The 24,607-nt window shown below is 39.5% G+C and overlaps 1 protein-coding gene across 1 annotated transcript in view; it reads left to right on the top strand.

The window, feature by feature from the left end:
• Positions 1-5,756: 5,756 nt before the first annotated feature.
• The window catches only part of NUMB (NUMB endocytic adaptor protein), a 58,833-nt gene continuing 39,982 nt past the window's right edge, over positions 5,757-24,607 (top strand). Inside the window, exon 1 of the mRNA XM_075712546.1 lies at positions 5,757-5,768. The gene's annotated coding sequence lies outside the window, so the exon portion shown is untranslated. The remainder of the gene's footprint in view (positions 5,769-24,607) is intronic.

Here is a 24,607-nt window from a genome sequence, read left to right on the forward strand (position 1 = left end):
AAGATAAATGTTGAGGGGGAATTTTTTTGGTGTTTTTTGTTTGTTTGTCCCCCCCTTCCCCCCCAAGTCATGATTCTTAATTTACATCCTTCACATCTATATAGACTGACTAGTGAACAACTTTATAGTAAATTAGAGGGCTGGGTTGGTGGGGATTCTTTTGGTTTGTTTTTTAAACTGTGTTTTCTGCTGGTAGTCTCCTTGTGAACTTTCTTCTGTGGAGCACCTCCCTTCTGACCTTATGGGGCTGTGAGTTGATGTTAGGTGAGCGCTGCTTCTGCATTACTTGGATTACTGCTGCTCATTACGTACAGTTCCCATTTTGAAAGAGTGTCACTTATTTAATTTCAGTGGCATGGCCGTAACATTTCAAGAATGACTTGACACAAGGAATACAGGAGGTATCACGCCAGCTAATGAAGATCGGGCTTCTTTGCTCGCTGGCCTGCACACTAAATTCTGAACCGGCAGTTTAATGTGTTTTCCCAGGTGTAGCACTCTGCTTATGGGGGTGCTGGTCTAGAAAATCTGTCCTGAAAGTGCTCTCCAAAAAAAGCTGGATTCCATTTTACGGACGACATATAACATGCTTTCAGATGAGTGCAAAGGAGCTGTCTTTGTAAAGTAAAATGAAGTTCTGAAGGGAGGGGTGTGTGTGTCATGCTGTGGTGGTGTTTTTTTCCCTAAGATCTGAATGTAAATCTGATCTCTGATTACAGCTAAAAGAGCTGCCAGAAGATATAATGCAATGGCTTGATAAGTGGTTAGCTCTGGGAGGAGGGTTGGAAATGAATATCAATTTTCATAAGATGTTCGATTTTTCATGTTTTTTTTAAAAAAAAAAAACCCACAAACTACTCTTTACTGGCAGTAGACTCTACTGACTAGAGTGTCTTTTGAAACAGGATCATTGCTGATACAAAGCTGTAGACTTGCTTCAAGGTAGAAGTTTTAAATACTGATGCTTGCTAGGACTTTAGGATTTAATTAAGAAGTGGCTGCCTTGCAGAAAGCCACATGCCAACTTAAGCTAAATATATAGAATTCTAATAAAAAAACGATACAGTAATTAATAGCACCTAGAAATTTAATTAGGGATTATCATTATTTTCTAATTCTAAGTAAACTAGATACAATTTTGGTGCGCTCGTGGTAGCTGTAAAGCAAGTCTTTTCCCTTCAAAGGGAAGAAAAAGATGGGAAAAGGATAGGAGAGGAAACCATGGGAGGCAGGGTGGGTAGGCTATTTGGATTAGATTTAATATTCACAACATAGTGGTGTGTTGGCTACTGTGATGAAAACTTTCTATTAGTACCTTCAGGGAGATGGGGAAGAGGGGATTATAGCTGTGACTTTCCTACTGCGAGTCTTTAATTTTGGTTTGTACAGAAATGAAGAGGACAATTGTCCACTCCTGAGCCTTCCTGAATATAAATGTGATGTAGCCTTTCACTTTCTGGATTTATACCATGGCTTGTGGGGCTTTTTTTTTTTTTTTTTTTTTTTTAAGCTGAGAAGTGCTTTCTTTCCTCTGCTGTTTTTAGTGGAATGGAAAATGGAGATGAAAAGGCTTGAATTCTCCTTGAGGTCGGAGTTTGCAGAGAGGCACTTTCGTCTGTCTCTTCTTTGTGTGGGTTGCTGAGGATTGAAATCAGTAGAGGCAGCGGCACAGTCTGCCTGGGAAGCTGCGACGGAAGGGCACAGTGGAGCGGCGCTGGGTTCTCTGAAGACCTTTTTCCCTCACTGTGCAAAGTACATACAGTACTAGTCCAAGCTCTTCTCTAACCCATAATCCCAAGCATAGTAGTGATTTGGACTGATTTAATTCGGGAAGCATTTTTGTGTGTGGATGGAGTGAGGTAAGACTGTGTAAGAGCCCAGCATTATTCTGCAGTGAAACTTTACAAGTTGAACGAGCTGGAAGTCTGGCCCTAACTTACTTTTTGCTCTTAATATTAGGACTTGATTTTGTACTTCGGTTACCTCAAGTCTGGTGGAAAGTTTTGGGTTTGTTTGGGGGGGGTGTGTGTGTGTGTCCTCATTTGCCTATAGGATATTTTGCTAAGAGTGAATGTGTTCAAAACATAACACTTTGGTATATGTTTAAACAGTAATTGAAGTTGGGGGTGGCTATTTCCTGATACTTAATGATGGTTTAGAGGAGTTAGTCATTATTGGCCAGGAAATAGCAACTCCAGATTAAATCGAGATCAGTTATCTAAAAGATATTTCAGTGTCCATCTGAATGTGGTACGTTGTCAGAGACATTGTGTTCATAATAGCATCTTGTTTTGGTGTTTAATTATGGAATAAGTAGTGGTATGTGGGTTCTGTGTGCTATAAATATGTTGTCTTGGAGTCACTGCCTCTACTGCCCCGGCTTTTGGGAAGTGGTTAGATGGTGTTGCCTAAAACTTGACGTAACTTCTGTAACTCTAAGAACTGCTTTTGGAATCTCAAATTAAATAATACTTGCTACTTCCCCACCCTCCTCGCCCTTGGCAACCACAATTGCAGTCTATGTAAATTTTACAGTATACTTTAGTTTGGGATTAAAACTGCATCTTTTCAGGCTGATAAGGTTCCTTTCCACTTTCCGAATGGGAGTGATGATTCTGTGAATGCCCAGGAAGCATTTTTCCCTCAAGAGTCTTACAAACTGTTTTAGTCCCCAGCAATGTTTAGATCAACCCATGTTCTTCAGTTCACAGATTGACTTGGTGTATGTATGTACTTTTTGCATGCAATTGACAGGAAGATAAAGCACTGATATCAGAGAAAAGTGATGTTTTATTCTCTCACCTTCCCCCCCTCCACAGCCTTTATACAAATTGAAGGAGGGCTTTGTTTTGCTTATTATACTCTTTCCTACCATAACAAAAAGGATTTTAGACTTGTGTTGGATTTTCACAGTAGCATGTCAAACTTTTTTTCAGGGTGAACTACCAGTCTTCTGATAGGGTTAAGCAGATGCCATGATGAACTTTAGATCATCATTTAAGAGATATTGAGAGATAAAATACCAGTAAGGCTGAGTAATGTTTCCTTTTTAATCCCATTCATCCTGCTTGGCTTGGTTTAGATAAAGATGTGCCGCCTCCTTGCAGGAAAGGGTGCAGATGTGATAAAGCCTTTTGTATCAGACAGTAAACTGAACGGGTCAAATAAACTAGATGTGGAGTATACAGTAGATGGTGCATAATGATCTTAATAGCTTTGGATATGTAAAAACAAAACAAAACAACCCCCAAATTGCTGATGAGCTCCTACATAATAAATGATATCTTGTTGCTGTAGAGCTTGTGCATTTTTTCTGTGCTGTTTTTTTTTCAGTCTTGAGAACTCTCTCAAGGGTCTGAAATTCCAGGTGTAATTTATCATCTCATGTAACACTATTTGAAAGCAATTCCCCTGTTTTCTGTGTGTAAGTATAAATTTATGATGATATTCTTCTTCTGTGGTTAGGTAGTCAGAATTTTGAACCTGTAAAATCCTTTTCCTAGTTTAAAAAAAAAATAGAAAGCATACGTTGGCAAAAATTCATTCAATGTTAAGATTGGGCTCTGAATCTTTATCTTAACAAGGCAAAATCACTTCTCCAGTTATAGCTATACTGTTCTGCTGATTTGGGGCTGCTTAATGCCTTAATGTGAGAAGCAGTAATCCAGAGAAGTGCTCTTATCAAATAGTTGCATGTGCAATTGGAAAGGGATGGGATATTTTACAGAAAATACCTGGAAAAAGAGGTGTGTATATATATTATAGTGAACTTTTTGTTGTGCAACAGCATGTTTCAGTAAGGGTGGTGCATTTTAGTGGATGGCAGCAGTATGTTACCTCCTACAGTAACAGAGCTGTTGTCTGGCAATCCTCACTCTTCTGCTGTCTTTGGTGAAGCAGGCTTTTTGCAGCTGGATGCTCTCTAATTTTCAGATGGATAATTAGTCCCTACTTTTCTAGGACATGTGCATCTAATTACTTGATCTCTCTAAACCCAGTAACAGCTCATACAGGGTTCTACTCTTGTGCTTTTTAATCCAGTGTACAAGCCTTAGCTTGTACCTGGCATAATGGAATAACTAAGTTTGTTTAAGAAATCTGGACAAAAATGCAGAGGCTGGCATATACCAGTATCAGACAACCCTGGTAGTTACAACCAAAAATTGTTTTTTGTTTTCTGAGATTTAAAAAAAAAAAAGTATTTGTAAGTATTTGTAGGCCCCTTTTCCAGATATACTTAGTCCAGATATTTGCTCCAGTCTTTACTGTCTAGGTAAACCATGTTGACTGAATATTTTGAGGGGGCTGAGGGGGCACAAAACCCACCAGTGACTGTTATAATTCAAGGCTGATGTGAGAAATTCTGAGACTGTTTTCATGACTGTCTCAATATCTCTTCTGCCTTTTGGCTTCTTTCCTTCTTGGGACAGGTGAAGTTTTCCAGCTGTAATCTTGTAAAAACGTATATTGGGACTTAACTGTGTAATTGTAGGCCTCTATGCTTCCATTAAGTGTTCTGCTCGTTTGAAATAGGCTGAAATTGCCTGCTGTCTAGGCTTGTAGCTGTCTTACTAGTACACCTAGAGATCCTTTCTTCTGTACAGTTATTTTTATAGGTGCATGCTGAAGAGTAAAGTAGCTCTATCAAGCTTGGACACCACAGGTGAAAGCAGGATTCACAAATAACACTCAATTCAATTTATAGAACTAAACATGCTACGCAGGTTACACACACGAGAGCTGATTTAAAATGTTTAGCTCTGGATGTTACCCTGCTCCTTGCCAGTTGTTTTTGCAAGTTTTCTTAGGTTATCAGTGAGCGCAGCTGGAGCTGGCTAAGCCTTGCACATGCCTTGAAGATGCAGAGGAAAATGAGGCATCTCCTGCAGAAAGCAAGGAACCTGCGGTGGCCCACTGATGCATTTGCTCAGGTTTTGCAGAAAAGCTATGGTGTCATTGAAGGTCTTGCTTATATTGCAGTATCCAAGAACAGGACTGTTATTGCCTGCTAAAAACCATTGGTTTCCATTCTGTGTCACGGAAGGATGGAGTTTATGAGCACATTAACTGCAGAATAAACAAACAAAAAAAAGAGTTCAGTAGGTTTTATTTTTAACTTTATGTAGACAGTGTCAGTGCTGCTTCTGATGGAATGTAATAAATGGCAGTCACGGTAAGCTGCACTAGTTTCTATAGCAGGATATAGCTGCTGCTTTTAATAGAGATGTCCTAATGTATTATGATTCTAGTAGTCTCTTATGAAATGTTTGCTTGGGAGTCAGGTGTCTCGGAACTGATGCAGGTGCTACCAAAACCTGTGCAAAACCAGACAGGTGAAGATGGCTTCAGTTTGTGTGCACTGCAGTGCCTTACAGATCCAAGTTAGGTACCTTGGAGGTAGCCTTTATTTTGACCCAAGGCCATGTCCAGTTTGTTTAGGTTTCCCAGAAGTGTTTCAGTGTACCTGACCCAGAATGAAGGCTGTCCAGGCCCTTCCTGTGCGTGTCACGTCTCTGCACCTAACGCAAGGGGATGTGGGTGGTGAAGAGAATTTGCTGGGAGTGTCTTGGGGCAGTCTGTCCAACGAAGCCTGTGTCACAGCCGCATTCTCGCCTTATGCTCTCTCTCTTGCAGAGGTTTACCTTTTCATGCTCTGAATTTTGGAGAATTATGTCATCTGGATTTATTTGTGTGTAGTGTAACTGGGCAAGTCTGTGTGGGTAGTAATCGGTGGACTGCTTAAAACAACAGACATATTTTTTCAAATGGTAAGTTAAATACTATGGAAACAAACAACTTAATTCTATAGGTAAAAGTGAGTGTTTCATAGGAGGCTTTTCTTTTCAAATTCTGGATGGACTGGATTCAGATTATTAAAGGAGGTATTTGTTAGCACTTCTGATTGAATTAGGTACGACAGTGTACCTTTGGTTAGTTCTGCTTTCTCTGACCAGTTGAGTAATGATGTGTTTATTCCCTGAACTAAACTTGTGAACTTCCCCTTCATTTCTTAAAAACTGAATACCACATCTTTTTACCTTAAGATTTTGCAAGTTTTAAAATTTGAGAGATTCTGTGGAAGATTGTAAATTAATCCTGAGGATGCCTTGCAAAGTTTATTCCTTTTTTAAAATGTGCATCCTAATGGAGCTGGAGAAATGCTTTTCAAGTTCTCTGAACTCATCTCTATCAAAACCTTTAAAGTTAGTGAGATCTGTAAATAATATTTATAATTGTACTTGTAGTGGGACTCTTTAACCACTTACAATGGATTCAGAAAATTAGTTACTCATTACTCGTGTTGAAACAGTTTGAACCTTCGAAATGTATGAAATAAACACTGGGGGTTTTTACATTGTATTTAGTAGATAAATTGGAATTTTTCTCTAGTTTGAATACTTGAGCCTTACTTGGATTTGCTTTTAAACATCGTACTCAATAAGCTGATCCATAATGCTATTACTATTCAGATTGCCACTCAAAATCTATTTCTTCTGTGATGCCTGTCAATATTAGCCACGTTAAAAGCTAGATAAGGTGGCAACAATAGCTGTGCTAACGATGAAATAATTTCTTTTTACTCGTGTTTTAGTCCTTGTTTCCTTACTTTCTTCCTCCTCAGACCTAGAACATAATGCATAGTCACTAATACTGACACACGTTGCCTGCCCCCATAATCTGTGGGTAACTATATCTTCAGAAAGCACATTGTTTCTTTTCTTCCCCATTCTCAAAATAATTGTATGAAGGAGAATTGGAGCCAGAGGACTTGGTTCTGATTTTGCACCGGGGTGAGCATGGATTAACTTTATTAATGTCCATCAACCTGGGATGCTTAGGTTTTATAGAGGTGTTCAGTCATCTCTCTTGCTGGTGTATTCCAATTCCCTTAGTCCCTTCTGGAGTCTTCCTTCAGAGGGAAGGGGAGCTCTGCAGAGAGCTTCACATGTTGTAGCTATTTTAATTTTACCAACATAACCGTTTTTATGTGTAATGTAATGTTGTTATCCAGCAGGAAGTATAGCTTCCTACTGTGAATCTCAAGACTATCCAATATTTTAGGAATGCTTTCTAACCTTCTTTCCAGCATCAGGGAAATCAGTATGTCAAATACCCTGCAGAATCCCCACCCCTCTACCCCTTTAGGAAAAAAATTTACAAGCTTGCTTTAGATATTCTGACTCTAGTGAAATGTAAGGTTATTTTTTTATCTGTTCAGATTTTAATTGTTTCATAAGTCCAGGATGGCTTCCAGAAGAGGGCCTTAACAGTAAGAAAATTTACAAAAATCCTTCGTAGTAGAAAAGTCACTTAACTACAGAGGTTATTTCGAAAAGTAAAAATATTCTTAGTAGAACATCTCCCCCCCCCAAAACGATTAAACAAACAAAAAACTGGAGTAAAAACAATTAAACTGCAAAAACTGGAGCAGATCATATGAATATGAACTGCATGGGCAGATTTTAGGTATGTTCTGTGAAGCTAGTTTACCTCGTCATTTAAGTCTTTTTTGGTCTTTTGCCTTACTAGATAATAAGGAAGGATGGAATTGGCTTATCTGCTCAGCACTGGTGTCCAAGTTTTAACTCGTACTTTTTGAAATACTGAAACTTTAAAAGATTAATGCCAGTTATTCTGGAAATTACCACTTGATCGGGAATTATAGAAGTCCATTTTAATGAAACGTATTCAGTTTGAGTGCATTGTCAAGTTAGTAACCTATATTATGATTTTTCACTGCAGAAGCAGGATGGGAATGAGGCAGAGCAACTGCAAGTCTTACGGCCCCTCTCGGAGACAGAAAACATGGAAAAGCCTCTTGCTGCAGAGTTGGGTTTGCAGTGCAAAACTCGGACCTTCAGGGAGGCTGCTGATGCTCCTTAGCCTAGCCTAGCAGTAGGTCAAACACACTTGTGTTTTTGTCTTCATCCTCATGTCTTGTGTTACGAGGCAGTCTGCTACCAGTTAAGCTATTTTTTTCACACAAATTTTATTTGTTTTATCTAGAAAAGATAAATTCAATAACCGGGTTGTATGCATCAGTATGTAATATACGGGGAAATTTGTCTGTAGCCCAAACTCCTGATTTCTTCCACAACCTTATCTCTCGGTTGCTCTGTTTTCATGAGAGTTCAGAGTGCGCAGGCTGTATGCCTTAAAGTAGGCCACTTCCTGAATCTCCTCTTCTTCCTTAATTTTATATTGCTGAAACTTTACTCTGTGTAATTAGTATTTGGGTCTCCTACACATGGCTCCAATCTCCTCCTATATCTACAGAACTAGATATTTATAGCAGACCCACCTAAATGTATTATTCCAGTGGTGAGAAACTGATTCAGTGTGCATTGTGATTCCTCCTGTGCCTACGTCAGTGACCAACTGTTGAGTTTTGGCATGCATTGCATTCCTGGGTGTGGTTGTAGGACAATCCAAGACAGCCTTGGTTATCCTGGCTTTGTTACAGCAGCCAGTCGCAGTTTAGAGATTCACGTTAGAGGCTATGAAAAGCATTTCATTCCAGACTCTGAAGTTATTTTGTCACCTTCATCTTTAGTTCTTTTTTTTTGTAAGATTTGAAGGAGAGAGAAGTTACATGAGTAATAAGAAAGGCCTGATGTAGTTCACACACTCAATACATTTTTAAAATATTCTAAGTCAGGGGAATAAAAATTTCTGTAATTGTGGTTGCTTTTCAGCTTTGGGGTTTAGAATCCTGTTCTTTCTGCTGTAGATTCAGGGTTAAGGATGTTTCATCTTTTAACACTACTAAGTCTACTTCCCAGCATGACTGTAATGTTTAATCTTGAGAAGCTTCTAAAATGCAAGCTGACTAACCAAGACAGGACTTGGCCGTGAGTTAAGGTTGAACACAGAAGGACTAAGTACAGGAAAGAAGATGAGGACTGAGCATGGAAAAAGAAAACCCACAGTAGCTGTCAGACGTGATGCATGGACTGCAGCCCCTTCCTGTGACAAGGAACTCCTAACAGGGAATGTAAATATGAGCATACTAGAAACTGTTGTCACTTAATAGTGTTGGTGGTGCTCAGACTCAAGACTCGAGACTTGGAAAGGCGAAGAAAGTTCTGTCGGTTTGTATAGTCAGACATTGTGTACTTTATAGAAATGTTTCTATGTAATCCCTGTATAAACAGTGCTGGAGGTCAACTTCCAGTGGTTGTATTTCACAATAGAGAGAGAGATGGAAAAGGAGAACCTGATTTTTTACAAATGTGGCCTCTGTATTTTCTCATAGACAGTGAAGGAAAGATAAGAATATAAAGCTCATTAAGAACTCTGAACGTGTTCAAATACTTCAGCTCTCCCTAACAGGAAGGATTGAATGACTAAGTTAGGCTGCCCTTGCAAATTCTTACGTTACGACTTTTGCAGCTTGATAAATTTCACTGAAGAAGCCTTATTTATGTAAAATATTGAGTGTAAATAACTGAAGAACATGTTATTGCATAGATGATTGATCTTTTTGGGTAATATTTGTGAGTTTATCAACTTTGTCTAACCAGTGGAAAAAATCAGTTTGGCATAACTCCTAAACATGCTTGGTGTGTAATTCGAGGAAAGGTGGTTTGTGGCTTCCAACAGTACTTTTTGAGGCATGTAATTCAAATGCCTGTAGACACTTGCATAATTTTACTGTCATGAGGCTAAATTGGCCCAAGAAACATACGTAATAGCTACTTGGCTTTTTCTCCTCCTAATTTATATGAGGTTCTGCGATGCTGCTCTTTCTGAATAGGAATCCAACTTCTCAAATCTCAATGCTGGGAAAACTGTGTGATAAAATGCTTTTATTTAGAAGGGAAGGCTTTATAGAAATGCTTTCAGCATCTCTATCTACAGTGGTAAGTTAGGCTGCTACAAATGTCAAAAGAAACCTCTTAGAGAGACGAGGAGTTCTGTAGTTTCTGTCTGAGAACCCTTTCCTTTTTCAGAAAATAATACTAGTGGAGGAGACTACTGCCTTTAGTAGTGGTAGCTGTTTGTTTCGTGCAATATGTGCAGAAAAGCTGCAGGTTAAGATGCTGCTGTGTAGATGATCTTGGGAGGTGAAGTTTGAGCTACGAAGATACAGAACAAACCATAAGCAGAGTAGAAGGATGGCACTGTGTAATATAGATAAGCGGCACCTGATGGACAATCAGCCTTTGAAATGAAATATGTCCTTTAAGAAGTAATGTGAAGTATTCGTACCCAGCAAGTGCTAGAAAATGCATGTAGGGAGACCCTACCCATTCTGATGTAGACAACCCTTGGTTTGTTAGTGCTTTGTTGATGTACATTTGCAAGACACGAGTTGCCATCAGTTAACCAGGGGTGAAGATTGCTAAAGCTGCTGCAACAAGGGTGCAGTTTGAGTGCACTTTCTAAAGTCTGCCATGTGCACTAATATTTTTTGTCCAAGTGAAACATGTGGCTTTGGTAATCTCGAAGGGACATAAGATGATGCTCGGCCCCCCAGGGGCTGTGGTCAAGATCCACTCTTGTGGAACTTGCCAGCAAGAAGAGATTATGCCAACTTCTGAGGAGATCTGATTTTCCTAGAGTGGAATAAGCTGGCTTTCTATCTCAATTCAGTACCTATGTCACAGACTCGCTATTTGCATCCCCTGCTCATAAGTTCCATTCCTGTGAATGTAGTAAATAAGGTGAAGTTTAATGTACATAGAGGAACTGTAGGATAATTGAGGAACATATAATTGATTCCCTGTGAAGGAAGGTGGTGTTGTCTCCAGCATAATTTTAATGCATTCAAAATGGTGGTATCCATATTATCAGTGTCCTATATGCTGCCTATTGTATAAGGGACAACTGCACATTCTGTAGGGAATAGACTTTTTTTAATGGTTTCTGGACTTAGAAAGAGAAGGCACAGGGCACTGTTAAGAATGGTGATCTGTGAATGGAGTAGTTACACTACAGTCACCTGCTAGAATAATTGAGTTTATTCAAGGTGCTGCTTGAATCAGTGGACCCCGTGACTAGTCACTGGCGAAGGTAACGCAGTTGTGACTTCTGTGGTTGTGCGAATCTGGCAGCACAATATCCGGTATCCTTTGCACCGAGTCCCCCTCATGCCTGCCCTGCTGCTAGGTGCCAGCTGTTACATTGCAGGCATTTTTAGACTGCTTGCCTCTTCATCCTGTCTTCTGCTTCCAAGCTCAGTTGCCACCCCCGGAAGCAGCTGTCTTTTGTGGAAGTAAGGGGATGTGTTGCCATCTTGGTACGGAGACCAAGGTGCATCATTTCATTTACCAGCCTGGGCAGCAGCAGCAGCAGTTTCCTACTTGCTCAGGCTGTAGAGCTCATACTGCTTCTATGTCAAACTCATTCATACCAGGAATGAAATTTGTTGCTTGCCGCTGTGGTCACCCATCGGCAGGCCATGCGCAGTATGGCAAGGGTAGAATCTGAATACATTATTCAGAGGAAACTCCTGTGAGTGATGACTCGGTTACTTTGATCTGCTGCTTGCTCTGTGCTGTGTCTGGTTTTGAGGAGTGACTGGTAGCAGTGTGCTGTGCTGTGCTGCAGATGTGGAAAGGCTGCTGGTGGGTGCAGGATTTCAGGGTCTTTGGGTGATATTTCTGTCTGTACTGCGCTTGAAGCTTCCTTGCTTGCTCTGATGAACATGAGGCCCAATGAGAATGAAGACAATTCTCCTGCTTGGTTCCTGTTTGACTTTTCTTGGTCCTTTGCCAAGCAGCTTGAAGTTGGGAAGATGACGGCCAGTGTATGACTCGAGGCTACTGCAGCCGCGTGGTTTGCCAGCGTGTGTTACTTCTGGGTAATGCACTTTTTGGCACCTCTCTCTTCCTGCCACCAAACTCCGTGTGTTGCAGTAGAGCGTTGTAGCTGCTTTACTGTAGCGAACAACAGCCGATGTAGAAGGGTGACAGGCATTTGTGGATTTCACCATTCCAGCCTGGCTGAGGTCGTTCAGTCAAGACTGGGGTGCTCGTGAGGACTGTCGGCATCGCTGGAGCTGCTGAATTGCCAGTGTTCTCGGCAGCCCTGCCTGTACTCTGGTACTGACCCATGGGCAGCCCGATTTCCCTCTGGGAGAACGTGACCTGCTACGTGGCCGTGGGATACGTTTAACCATCTGAAAGAGATGGAAGCGCGATTCCCTGTATGATAAACAGGATCCTGTTTTGCTTAAGATCATGGCAGGAGTGAGGGAGGTAATTTCTATACCAGTAACATAACTGATGTGAGGACAGCTCTGGGGATCTGTATTCTCTGTACTTAGCTCTGTAGTTCAGCATGTTGTTAATGTCAGACTTTCTTCCTGGATTTGAACAACAGTAACAAGAAAGCCAAGAGCTCAATTTGTTTGAGTAATGAACATTTTTGTCTTTTTTTTTTTTTTTTTTTGTCCATGTCTCAGCTGGCAGTTTATTTTAAATAAAATTAATAGCAGCTCAGTCGCAGTACAATATGCAATATTTCTGTAGCTCTTACCTGGCTGACAAAATCTGCTTTACTGATGGCTTGAGATATTTTTTACTTAATTCAGCTGATATTGCTTGTAATTATCCTTTCATTTCAAGTTTTTGCTGAAATAGAAGGCACTTTTTCATGCTCTTCCGTTTTTCTTAAATTGACCATTTATTTGTAGATCAGGGCTAAAATAAACACAGGAGTTTAGAATCTCTTAGGTGGGAGAACTGTTCATGAGTAATGGCAAAACAGGAGTTTTGTGAATGTGAATATTTATGAGATTTTGGTATTCGTGGAAGAAGGCAATAGTCTTAGCTCCTTGTATAGATAACCTGGGACCCTGAATGGCAGCACTAGCATTTTGAGATGCACATCTTAACTTTGTCTTTTGAATGTATGATCGATCAACTGTTAAATTGCTGTTGGTTAAACTTCGTCTCACTAATGAGTGTTCTGTGTCTTGCTGGACTAAGAGTACAGAGTACAGAAATACTTTTGATCTTAATTTCTAGATTCTACAAACAATTTCAGTGGAGGTTGTTTATTATTACGTGAAGGTTATTTTAAACTGTTGGTATTAGGATGCACATTGTGGCCTTTTCTTAAAATCCATTTTGAGATGTGAGTACAACTTGTAAGGAAAACATACATGCAAAGGCTTGTTCTGGCTTTTAATGCATGTTTGTTTGTAGTACTTGTCGGTATTGTAGCAGAAAGTCCATGCTGATCTTGAATGAGATAATAAAAGCTGTATGCTAACAGTTGGAATTAATATGGGGAAGAGAAAGCTAACAGAAAAAAAGTTGAATTAAGATCCCAATATTTTATGACCAGGAAGGTGGTACAGTAAGGCTGAATCTATTATATTCTAAGCCAAAGACTTGGCGTGTGTGCTGAATGACCATAGAATTAATTTTGACTAGAAGCTGAAATGCTGATGTGAGTGCTTACAGTGCAGTTAGTAGGTAAAGCAGTTTTAGTAGTTTGGAACAGTCTGTCTCAGGTAATGAAATCAGATTACACACATCCCCCCCCCCCCCCCACTAGAGAATGTTATGTTGGACTAACTGATTTAAATGTTGTTTACAGGCTGGACTTAAGAACTCATTGTGGTGCTGGAAAGACCAAGTATTTTGACTAAATTGTTAGAAAATCGAACATATTGCTTCCATTTCTTAATGTTTTCTTGAAAAAAACCCTTCATTTTCACGGAGGAATTTTGTAATTATTAATTTGATATTAGGCAAAAAGGGTGGAAACTATCTGTTTGGATGTCTACTGAGTTATTTGTTTAGAGAAATGTATTTTCATTGTTAGGTATACTTAAAGTAGGTTTGTAGAACTGAACTGTTTTTTCTCTCCACTGAGTCTAATGGGAATATAAACAACCAGTTTGGATGTGGACCCCTGTATTTATAGACATCTCAAGTTGTACATGATAATTTGCACTGAGCATGTAATTGTGGATTCATACTATATCATTACTGATCAGCAATAATGTGTTACTAGTTTAAGTGATCGTAATGAAACCTGGTAACTTCTGTGAAAGGAAATGTCTGAGAGATTACTATCAGTATTTCAAAAATAGCGCCTGCGAGATTTCGTAGCAATAGCAGTTAAATTCCTATCTACTGCCTCCATAAAGACAAACATTACTATCCTTATAAGCAAAAGGCTTTAAATGCCAAGCAATAGGGAGTAGGGAGGGGAGTATGCATCTGTTTATAAGAGCTGATCTGAAAAACTTGACTTGGAGTTCTTTCAAAAAATCCCAAACCTCAAATGCAGTAATGCAGTGTGATTGATTTGTCTGTTTGTCACAATTTTTTTTGACCAGAAAAATCCCCCACCCAGAGTCCTCCCCAATTACATTGAGATTCTGTCTGCCCCGATGCACCGCAAACCCTCCCCCCCCCCCCCCCATTACCCCCGACTGACAATATACGAGCATTGAAATTAGTAAGATAAAAAGTTTTGGCATAGGCCTGAGAAGCTTCAGGTCTGTTGCTATGAACAAAGGAAAATCCAGCCTTGACTGGAATTGTGCCAAGTTGGTATAACGGTGTAACCATTTCAGATTGTGGGGTTGTTCTTTAAAAGAAGCACTTGAAATAACCTAAAAATCCATTGGCTTTTGAGGTACAGGGAGGGAAGGACATAAGTTCTCAGATGAAACCTTTTTTAGCCCACATTGGACTTTTTCATCACTCTGATTTTTTTTTTTTTTTTTCCAGACTGTAGGTTCATATTTTTCGTATATCCATGGAGTCAAGGTTATAGCTTCGAGAGAGGGATTTTGAAAGAGTATTTGTACTATTGCAGAACGTGAGGAAAAACTGAAAGTCATCAAGTCAACATACTCTTGCTACTGTCATATGAACATTATGTTCTATGACACTTGGGGTTGGGGAATTTTTTGCCACAAATTATGTAGATCAGGATTTTATGAAGTTAAATACTTTTAAAAGATATCATCTCTTTAGTTGTGTTGCTACATCTGATTTTTGAAATCACTGAGTAGGCATTGCCACTGAAGTTGTGCTTGGATCTTCTTAAGGCTTTGCAGTAAGCAGACATGGGAAATGTTAGGCATGAAATGAGGTTTTACGTGCTGTGTAATCATAAGGAATACTAGTTGTGTATACACAAAATTGTACCAGAAAGCTGGAATTGTGTTAGAGTACCCTGTTTAGACACCTCTCATAGGGACTATGGTGACAGATTCCTTAAACATCTTGTGAGTTCTTTTTGAGTGATGAAACATGTGGCTTGTATTAGACTCTAGAGAGGATGCAGAATATTTTTTAAGGTATTTGACTGGTGGGGGAATTCAGAAAACATCGCATCCTGTGTGCTTAGAAGAATTTATAGTTTGTATCTGACTTCATTAAGCTAGCTTCTGATTTGATTAAATTTATGTAAAGCAAACAGATTTGGGAAATAATCCTGTTAGTTCTGGTAGTGTTTTGCAAAGAGCTATTATGAGAAAAGAGTTACGGAACAACTCAGAACTTGCACTGGACAGGTGTACAAATGTTAACATTAATTCCTAATATAGTAAATAAGAATATTTCTGTGAAGAAAAACTTATATACTTACAAGTCAACCATAGTTGCTATGCTGGACACCAGAGCGAGTTCTCTAAGATTCTGCCTATCTTTTATGTGAAAGTGAACTTTTTGTGTTGCTCAGCTTATTGAGAGATGGTCAAATGATTTTCCGATATTCTGACAGCCAGAAACAGTTACTGTTTCTTTTCTCTAGGCTCATTTTTATTATCAAAACCCGCCATTTTCACAAAAGCTTGATGCAAAGCCTTCACAATTTCACTTTGTGAGTTATAAATTAATATTAAAAATGCCTTTTGTGACACTCATCCCCCTCTTTGCATTGGTTGCAGTCAAAAGTGTGGCAGATTTAGCGTGAACAAGCTGACGAAAATGCACAGATAAAAGGACCTTAATTATATTTATCTAACTGTTGGAGGATGGGAGCGAGTAAAGTGTCTTGAACTGCCACATAACAGCTGCCAAGCAGTGACTGACTGAAGCGCTTGGGCCTACTGCAGTAATGGTATAACAAGGAGTCATCTGTCATCTTGTGAATGTATGAGCTAATTTTTCCTCACACCACTTCATGGCAGTTTAAGCTAACTTTCTTTTTCTAATTCAGATTGACTAGTGCACACATGGCTTGTTGCCACAGTACTTCAAATTTTGTCAGCTGTCCGGAACATACAAATTCATGTGCGGGTTTTCATTTAAATGGCTTGAGCTATAGAAACCTCTGCTTCTGTGGGCTTGGGAAAGGGAGATCCTTACCATGTGTAATGAGCCAGCTCTTGCTGGTCCTGGTGTAGTTGGGTGCTAACAACTCTGCCGTGACAGCTGTAACATGGAGCTTGGCCAGTTGACTTGGTGGTGAAGGGAGACCAGCTTGTGAGTTATGCTGGTTTGCAGCAAGGGCTCCATAGCACGGCAATTCTCTCTGATACAGTCAGTGTTGGATCCTGGGGAAGAATATAAGGTTAAGGCAGAGATGAAATAGGCCTTCCCAGGTGGTCAGATTGGACTGGGTGATTTCCTGAATGGGAGGCTACACCTCCACTGTAGTTTCTCTTTCCCTTTGGAAATTTTGATCAAATAATTAAACTTTTTTTTCATCCTTTTATATTTTTGGTTTGCAAAATATCCTGGGGCAAGGAATTGTGCAAGGTGATTGCATATCATATGAGAAATACTCTTTTATTTTGAAACCTGGACTGCTAGAGAATTCCATCATTTCTCCCCAATTTCTACAATGTAAGAATTGGAAAATCATCATTTCCTGTTCATTTTCTGACACTTGCGATACTGTAATTTTTGTAGCTCTCCCCACCAGCAAATTGCTTTTCTGAGGTCAAGACCTTTGATGTATCTCATCTGTCCTTGCACAGAAGCTGTGATGTAGTCCTAATTATCCTTGTTACCCTTCTGCACCTTTTCGTTTCATTTCAGAAAGGGTTTGTTAGCTATAAGAACTATGTGGTATTGAAGCTGAGCGCAGTCTGGTCTTATATTGTGGCATCTTACTGGTTTTGCTCTGCTGCTTTCATGATAATTCTTACTACTGTGTGCTTATTCAATAGTTACATTTTTAGAGGACTAAGCATCTGACTTATGAACTTTCCTAAACAATAGTAATAGCTGAACTCATCATTATTTATAGTTAGGGTCGTTCTCTAACCCTTCTTCCATGTGCTTTTCTCTGCTGTTTTTATCACTGAATAATTTCTTCTTGTGAGATCCTCTTGTATCTCTAAAATCAGTTTAATCTACTGAGAACATTTTGCATCAGCTGTAAACAGTCACTTAACTATTTGCTTTTGAAAGCATATATGAATAAAATAAAAATCACTATTTCCAGCAGAGCGCCCTGTGTAACTCCCCATTCTGCATCTGAGCATGCTGTTATTCTTGTGGATTTACCTGGTTTCTCTATACCTGAATCCTACTTGCTGACAGACTTGGCAGCGCTACTGTCCGTTCCTACTGAAGACTTCCATAAAGCTGATACAAATTTATAGGCTGTTGTTCCAAACGCTTCTGGAATGTGGGCCACACGGACTGGTGGACTGGACTTTTAAAGCTGCTGTGTGCTGGTGCAGAGCGCTGTTGCTGGGCCAGTTGTCCAAAATGCTGTGGCTTTCACTTTTGTTGAGCATGACCATCATATATGAAACACTGTGTAAAGCTTCAGTATGAATACTTTTTTTTTTTTTTTTTTAATCTTGCTGAAATGGATCCTCCAAGTGATCTGGTTTAGAGTGCATGTTGGTTCTTGAAACTGAATACCGTGTGGCCCCTCGCTACAAGAAAGACACCGGGATGCTGGAGTGTGTCAAAAGAAGAGCAATGAAGCTGGTGAAGGGCGAGAGCACGAGTCCTCTGAGGAGCAGCTGTGGGAACTGGGGTTGTTTAGCCTGGAGAAAAGGAGGCGGAGGGGAGACCTTATCGCTCTCTACAACTACTTGAAAAGAGGTTGTAGCGAAGTGGGTGTCAGTCTCTTCTCCGAAGTAACAAGAGTTAGGACAAGAGGAAATGGCCTCAAGTTGCACCAGGGGAGGTTTAGATTGGATACTAGGAAAAACTTCATCACCGAAAGGGCTGTCAAGCACTGGAACAGGCTGCCCAGGGAAATGGTTGAGTCACCACCCGTGGAGGTATTTAAAAGACATGTAGATGTGGCGCTTAGGGACATGGTTTAGTGGTGGACTTGGCAGTGCTAGGTTTATGGTTGGACTGGATGATCTTAAAGGTCTTTTCCAACCTAAATGATTCAGTGAAATGCGTGCTCTGGGTCCGTAGCTTTTTTGTCTGCAGTTTCTGCTCTCACTTAAGATCTAGAACCAAAATCACAGTGTGTGTTCATATGTTTCTGAACTCACAGTAAGTGGTAATGATCAGGTCAATAGCACAAAGGTATGATTGATTGATTGATTTATATTTGACCTTTTCTACTTCTAAGCAGCAGATATTTGCCGTACTGAATACAATTCCTTGTCTATTCAAACACTGATTATTTGGTTATAAAACGCTCACAGGTCCTGCTGAAGTAACGCCAGTGTAAAACATTAAGATTTGTGACTGATTTACCAATAAAATATGCTTATTTTACTTGTAAAAGTTATTTTATTTTAATTTTGAAAATGCATTTATTTTTGTGAGATTTGACATTTAACTTCAAGTTTTGGTTCTTGGATTTGGGTGATTAGAAATCTTCTTGCACTGTTTCACCCTTTTCCATACTTTCTTTAATCTAATTCCTTTTCTAAATTCAACATGTATTTGTAAAGATACCTTTTAAACCCGAGATGTTCATGTTTGAAAACTGTTCAGTCGTCCGAGATTTAGCTGCCCTAAATGTAAATGATTCACTTGGAAATGGCGTGATTTGGTTAATTAAAATTCTTCACATGCGTGCAGATGAGCTGCAGAGCAAATTTCTTGAACTGCTTTCCACAAGGCACAGCTAGTTTTCCTTTAGAAAACTTTTTGCTTATTTTCAGTTGTTATAGGTAGTATAATTCAGCTCACTTGGTATCACATAGAGCGTTTAGGAGACCTGCTTTTCACTAGTGGCTGACAGTCATTGCAGGGTACTTTTAGAGTGAGCCTATAAAACAAGGGAATTACTGCCTTACATCTCTGCATTTAAACATTTTAGCATGTTTTGTAGGACTGTAGTCAGAGTTTGCAGTCGCTGTGGAGTCTGATGAATTGGAACATTTGCTTTAGAATAGTTATTGATGAGGCTTTCTTTCATTTATTTGCTGAACTTAACAGGTTTGGGAGAGGCAAGTGATTTATGACTGCTAGAAAGCGCATTGCATATCTGTAGAAGTAACTTCTGCCTTGCAATGATCAAACTTGTATTTTTCTGACAGTTATAAGAGTCTGAGTGTGGTTGCTGTGCTGGTATTTCTGTTACATACTGTTGTGGAATGCTGAATACTCTGTTTAATTGCTGCAGTCTGGGGGTATTTATGTTTGAAGAGTCTGGTGTATTTTACAAAATTACAAGCTTTAGGACAGGGCTTCTGGTATCTGGATGTTTTAGCCACACATTGTTAACAGTGTGTTGGAGCTACAGTTCATGATTTCATTTCCTGACATTTCATAAGCTATCTGCAATTTTTTAACTCTTGTTTTTTTGCCAGTAAGGTGTTGCTGTCGTAACATTTTTTCCTCTTCTTCCACCCTCATCCGTGGTGCAAACAGAATTGTCAAGTGCTCTGGAAACAGCTGTGAAGTTCTCACATGATCAGCTACCTTAGCTCAGGTATGAGACAGCAAGAAATCTGATGGATTTGAGAGGATGGCTAGTACCTCACATCTTAAGATGACAGTGTATCACAATTTCTAAGAACGCTGTCAGATAAATTTATATTATTATTACACCTGTGACCTCTTTGGTCTTATACAAAGAGTTTAAGGTTGCTGTTTCTGCTGTATTTTCAAAGTATGATCTAAATATTACTTTCACTGCTGGAAGGTGAGTTTTCTACAGCTGATATGCTTGTTTCAGTAGTCTTTTTATTACGTATCCAGCACTTTATTTTTCTGCAACAAGGAAAATCCCCTTAATTTGAACTCTAAATAACAACAACAACAACAAAATGTATTTACTGGCTCAACAAATGAACTCATGCTTCATCTTTATGTGTATTTTGATGTCTTAGAATGCTTATTTGTAGTATTGTATTTTAGATCTTAATTGGGTAATGAAAGGGTAAATGGGTTGGAAAGCCGTGTGGTGAATAATGTGGTTAGTCATACCGTATTGCGTAAGCAGGACTGTTAACGTTTTAGTGAGAATGCTCATATGGTTACATGCCTTCATTTGCTTCAGTGTGACAGTGCTGGATTTAATTAGATTTTATGGGATCTAAACTTACAAAAAGGTTCAAAGTTCTGTATTCAAAATCTGACACGTGGGGTGACCTTTTCTTACTTAAAAGATAAGGGTACTCTGTGTTCTTGTGCTGGTGAATAATTGCAGAGAAGCTGTTGCAGGGCAATTGCAGCAAGTTTTGGCTAACCTTTACAGTAGGCTTGGAGAGATAGGGCATTACATGTTTTTGTACTGTGTAAGCGGGAGAGGAGGGGAGACCGTTTGTTTAGCAGCAATGCTTAATAAGGATTTTTCAGAGAAGTAAAACTCCATTCTGGCAGCTTCATAATAGACAGGGACAGACTATTTACCTTGGCGGCAATCTATTTGCTTTGCTAGCTTGCCTCTTTCTTACAAATGAAACGTTCTTACCTTGTCATCTTAAATTCAGAGATTCAAACTGTGCATTAGAAAGCAAAATAGATCTAAATGTTTTGAACCACAGGTAAGCTTGCCAAAACCAAATCTTGCCCCAAGAAAATGGCTTGAAACAAACATATTTCCTCGCTGATGTCCTAGTGTCCCAGTTATAGCCAAGATTTACAATAATGTTGAAGTGTCAGCAGTGAACTGAGTTTTACAGGAAAAAGCAATGTGGAATACTCTTCTGAAATATGGAAGTGCGGGCTGTTAGAATTTCCTGGTGCAGACCCTTGTGGATTTTGTAATAAAATTCAAGTTTTGATAATGCTAAAAACATTCCTGTTAGACATGAGCCTTTGGACAGGTGTGACCAGGTTGTACTTGCACAAGAACTGAAAGCCACAGAGTCTTCTGAGGATACAGATCTTCACAGCCGTGCCGAGGAATGTTTCTGGAGTGTTTTCCTAGTAAGTAGGTTAGGCAAACACATTTTTTTCAACAAGATTAAGATAATTTGCATGTCGTCTTAGGTCTGAAGTATCAGGTAACTTTGGCAGGAACAACACATCCTTATTCAGAAAGCATTGATGTCAAGAAATGCCTGGTATTTCTTAGGCAAAAAACATATTCAAGATGGATGAACCTATTGCTCTGGGTTTGGGGCTCTGTTTGGCTTGGTCTTTTCAGTATTAGCAATATTAACGTGCATTTCACTGGGAAAGAACACATAGGAGCTGATAGTTGTGCAGCTGCTTCTACCTCACCTGTGTGTGGCCAGCAGGCAATAGAGGTATGAATGAGACAATTTTTTTTTTAATTACTTAGTCTTGTTGTAACATTTTAATTGAATTAGTTTTATGAGGAGGCTTGTAAATTTTAGAATGATCCGTGTAACACATTGTTCTTAAACCTAGATGCTGTTTGAAATGCATACTTCTCAGAATTTTATCAATGTGTCAATTTGGTCTACTCATGATGGTTCATACTTGCAGGAGTTCTTGTGCCACAAAGCAGGAGCATGGCACCGTGTGTGTATGTGCGTGTTCCCTCCTGTGCCCTGGCTGCTCTGTATTTGTTGCAGGCTGCAGGGACTACTTTGCCCTTACTTGACCCATGAGTTTCTTTTTTCTAAGTTGGTAAAGTAAGTAGGAAACAGTATTCAATTCTCAGAGAAAACAGAAAGTAATCCCAAACCCTCTGAATGGTTTTAAAAAACTGGCTGAACTGAAGGCTTAAAATCAGTTTTTATCCTTTTCCATTGCAAAGAAGAAAGACACCACATAATTGAATGCAGATTAAATAACCTTTGTGAAGGCTAGAGTTCAGAAGAAAGATAAAAATGGGTTTGTGCTGGTTTTTTGTTCTCAGTGTTGAAACGGTAAGTGGTTGCTTAGAAGTATGAAATTTGTAGTACCCCTAGCCTAAAATCTAACCACTTAAATTTGTGAATGCAATTCAGGTACCAGTACTGTTTTCTGCCCTGCAGATTCTGTAGTTTGGATCACCTTGTAGCAGCAACTGCTATGCAAGAAACATTTATGCAAAATGTAAATGAACTGCTTATCTGAAGGTATGGGTACATGTGTAAACTCCTGCAAGGCAAGCTAAGCTCCAAATTTGCATCATCATCAGCTCTCACCTGATCTAACTTCAGTTAATGTGAAAGCTTACCCATCTCTCACTGAAGGATAAATTGCTGGCTTGTGCTCACTGAAGGGTAAAAGTGAACACATTCTTAAAGCAGAGCAGCTAACAAGACATGAATTAACATGCTAGTTTATTTTGCAGTAATTTGTTCTGCAGCCATAACCTGATGATGCATAAGGCAATGAAGCCAAGAGTGCTTTTCTCCGTGACAACGTTGTTTCTGTCTCTGCTGCTCCTGAGTTGTCAGTGAACTGATATGGGTTAAAATGATACCTTTTCAGGTGGTCAGAAGAGTAACGGTGCCAAGGCTCTCCTTAAATTGGCTTTGAAGCTGTGTTTTCAAAATATCCAAAATACATCAATTGGCATAAAAATAAATGGCAACATAAATTTATAAACTCACTATGTGAATAACTTTTGTCTTTTCCATGCCTTTTGTAGATGCTTGCTTGGTGGTTTGGGATCTGGTGTAATGTTTAGTCTAATGTTGTAATCTCTTGGATTGCAACAGTGGTGGAGGTTTTCTTGTTTGGTTTTTGGTTGAGGTCCCCCCACCCCCCAAAAGGGGCATGACCATTCAGATGTCGAGCTGTCTGCACTTAGCCTTCTGGTAGAGATAACCTTGAAATGTAACAGAAGTCAAAGTGGCCCTGTTTCCTCTTTTCTCCAGAAGATCTCGCTGCTTTTAGCTTTTGTTACTGGTTTGTCTCTGATATAACGCTATGTTTTGTGAATTAATTAGATTTTGAGTTTCCCATCTTGGCCTTTCACCGGGTTTATCTTCAAATACTGTTTCTCTGTCATCCTCTCTCTGGGCCCAAGCTGAATTGGGGGCTGTAAAAGTGAAAAGGAAATAGTGGTTTGTTTTGTTTGTTCTTGGGGGTTTTTTAAATACCTTTAATTACAGGACAAAAATCAGTTGCTTAATATAGAAAAATCAGGGACAGATAACTTTCAGCCTACATAATCCCAAAACAGAATATAAAACTCTCTACAGTATCAGTGATGCTGTCAGTTTAGTAGAAAATACCCTGCTAGCTTGCTGCAGCCTAGGTTGATGTCTCTTGTTGTGTTGGCAGGCATGCTACACTTGTATGGAAATGTGAAGTGCACTGCAAAGTAGAAATTTCAGCACCTAATTGCATCAATTCACATGCTTCTCTCCTGAATCCTCAAATATGCAACCTGTATGAATTGTTTTACTTAATGCTTTCCCATCAGATGGCAGTTCTAGTTATATTGGGCTGACATGCATGTTACCAGCAAATTAGGTGTTTAAAGGGCAAAGTATTTTGCAACCTACTCGAAACAGTTTGATATCTCAGAAAATCCGAGTGTGGCAGTTGGAGAAAGCTCTCTGGTTGCCTGACCAGAAATTAATCTTGCTGTTTGTCAGCATTTCTATTAAAGAGAATAAGCTATTTTTAAACCGCTTGTTGCCAACATGACCTCAAAATTAGAACATGTAGGAAAATGGGTTTGGTTTTCAGTGAAAAGGAAATACTTTTGGGCAAAACGCCACTTCAGCTTCTCATAGGAAGAGTAGTTGAGGAACTCCTATTCTCATCCTCCCATGTGGATTGAGATTCCTGGTCGGAATAAATCTCCGATAAGGTACCAGTCTTGTGGGCAAAAGCAGTCCAAGGAAATGCTCACATAAGCAAAAGTTATAAGGCAATTAGACTGCAATTTCACAAGTGGCAAAGTGGCTGCGTGCTGTTCTCAGTTCTTGTTTTGTTAGTTACTGAAGCTTTTGAGATTCAGAGTTACTTTGAAAAGTTTTCCACAGGCTGTTTTTCCACAGGTTTGAAATTTCTACAAAGTGTTTTTTAATGGGTCATACTCAGAATACTGGCAGGTGAGCCTTACTGCATCGGTTTGTATCAGCTTAAGAGTCTGTTGACCTTTTTGGTAAAACGGAGTGTCGTGGTTTAACCCCAGTCGGCAACTAAGCACCACACAGCTGCTCGCTTCCCTGCCGTGGGATGGGGGGGAGAATCAGAAAAAAGGGAAAACCTGTGGGTTGAGATAAAGGCAGTTTAATAGGACAGCAGAGGAAGAGAAAATAATAGTAATAATAATGATAAAATAATATGCAAAAGGAGTGATGCACAATGCAATTGCTCACCACCCGCTGACAGAGCGTCCGTCCCTGAGCAGCGATTGCTGCCCCCCGGCCAACTCCCCCCAGTTTATATACTGA

The sequence above is a fragment of the Pelecanus crispus genome, chromosome 6, assembly GCF_030463565.1.
Source record: "Pelecanus crispus isolate bPelCri1 chromosome 6, bPelCri1.pri, whole genome shotgun sequence".
Taxonomy (NCBI): domain Eukaryota; kingdom Metazoa; phylum Chordata; class Aves; order Pelecaniformes; family Pelecanidae; genus Pelecanus; species Pelecanus crispus.